This window comes from Lissotriton helveticus, assembly GCF_964261635.1.
Source record: "Lissotriton helveticus chromosome 1_1 unlocalized genomic scaffold, aLisHel1.1 SUPER_1_unloc_21, whole genome shotgun sequence".
In the NCBI taxonomy this organism is placed as follows: Eukaryota; Metazoa; Chordata; class Amphibia; order Caudata; family Salamandridae; genus Lissotriton; species Lissotriton helveticus.
The window spans coordinates 2,212,111-2,214,485 of NW_027611661.1; positions in this window are offsets into that span (position 1 = coordinate 2,212,111).

Here is a 2,375-nt window from a genome sequence, read left to right on the forward strand (position 1 = left end):
AAATTTCTTCAAACCCACCGCAAAGAACAGCCTCCTGTCCTTCAACAGCTACCACCCACGTCCCCTAAGGGAGAATCTGCCCTATAGCCAGTTTCTCCGACTACGGAGGAACTGTAGCAAGACCGATGAGTACAAGACCCAAGCCAACGACCTCTGTAAGAAATTAGAGGCACGACAATATCCGCAAAAAGTGATTAAGAAATGCAAAAAGGGGGCCAGAAATCAGAATCGCGAGGCACTTTTAGAAACCACCAGTAGGACAACTGAAGAAGACCTGCTCACGTGCGTAACAACATACAGCCCAGCCTCAAACAAATTAAAGAAAATCATAAACAAACATTGGCGCATCCTGACGTCTGCCAATATCTCGTGGCCCAAACCACGATTTGCCAACAAACGAACTAGCAATCTGAAAGACCTCCTGGTCCACACCAGACCCAGACTGACCACAATACAGGATCAGAGTACCCTTTGGAATCTCCCACCCGTTACGGGACATTTCCCATGCGGATCTTGCTCGGTCTGTTCCCTAACAAGATCCACGAAAGAGATACAACTCCTCCCGCACCTAAAATGGACAATAAGGAACCACACTAATTGCAATACCAGCCATGCAATCTACATGATCACATGTCCCTGTAATCTGAATTACATAGGCATGACCTGCAGGAAAGCGAAACAGAGGATATGTGAACACCGCAGCAACGTCAAATGTCGGAAGACAACAACCAAGATGGCCACGCATTTTCTAGAAAAAGGCCACACAGTGAATGACCTACAGTGGATCATCCTTGAGACTTTGAAAACTAAAGATCACAATGCGGAAAGAATAATGTTCGAAAAGGAACAGAGATGGGTACACAGACTGGGAACTGATGTGCGAGGTCTGAACGATAATATTCCGTGAGCCAGCCTGAACAGATAAATTCAGCGTCGGAAATGAACTCACATAGAAAATTGGCATTGAAACTGTCAGAGAATACCTTTTCCCTAACTGACCAGTCAAAAGCCCCGAGTAACAGAGTCTGTTTTCCCTCTCTACACCTACATAGTGGTATAAATAACCCCGGAAGCGATCCAACGCTACCGGGTACAGGACGGCAGAGTCAGCGCAAGTAGTGCGGGAAGCGTGGAGCTACAGGTAACATCGAGAGTGGAGGTCCAATGGTACCGACAGATAAGTACACCCCCGCCTACTAACTTGTTATCCCTCGCTATTACTACTTTTAGAAGGAACCCAATCCCCCAGACTCCCTGTCACCCGAGGAAGCGCAGAATGGAGTGCGCGAAGGTACGTGAAAGTACGAATGAGATAGTTGTGAAATTCACAATAATCACCCATGTATACTATTATAAACACCTCGTAGATACATGATCGGCACTTAACCCTTAAGTTTTAAAATCTTAACCGTGTGTTAGCCCTATTGCTAATCTAGCGTTCAACCAGCCCTACCACAAATGAGATTGACAAAAATAGTTTGGTTGCCAGAGTTACGAGTATGTGAAAACTGCCAGCAGTATATGGTGAGCATACAAGTATTTTAATTACACTAACCAATTGTATAATAGTCCCACCACCCTCACCGAGGTCACCCTTATTGTTTGTATTCACAGGCACAACATAGACCTTCTCCCAGCAGAGGACTAATATGTCACTGTGCTACAAATCTCTCACCTGGTCCTGAAGAAAGCCACCGACCCCCCAGGCAACTAGGGCTGAAACTAGTCGACCTTTTTATCTAACGAAAATAGATAGCGTGAGAATCCTAACAATTCTCCCCACGCATATCATCCAAATATTTTCTACTCCTAACTCGAATCCGGAATAATAAATACCTACCCCGGCTGTCCGAGTTATTTTAAATATCACTCATATCACCTATCACTGGACACTACTGCTTTTAACCTAGGGTTACAACCTCCTGGTGGAGGATGCATACCAACTAACCCTGTGATTATGCAGACACGAGAGTGCAATAGCGGAGAACCAAGATATACAGCTACCAACAAAGATACCCACTCACGTGTATGAGGGTTTTTTACCAAGGGACATCCCAGCGACCTGAAAACCCAGGTTAGCAGGACAAGTGATCCAACCCCCCCCACAATTGATTTACAAGAAAACCTAGCTCAGTAGCCTCATTTCCTTTTTTTAAAAAGATGACTATAGTGGCAAAGGACCATGATTCGGGGGGATAACCTAAAAAGACATTATGAAAGACTTTGATTAACTCATTTTTTAGCAATCCACGAAATGTGCGATAAAATTCAAGGGGTATATTATCAGGCCCCATTGCCTTTCCGAGAGCTAAGCCCAAAATAGCTGATTCAATTTCCTCCCATGAGATAGGGGTGACCAATAGAATCTTATGTGC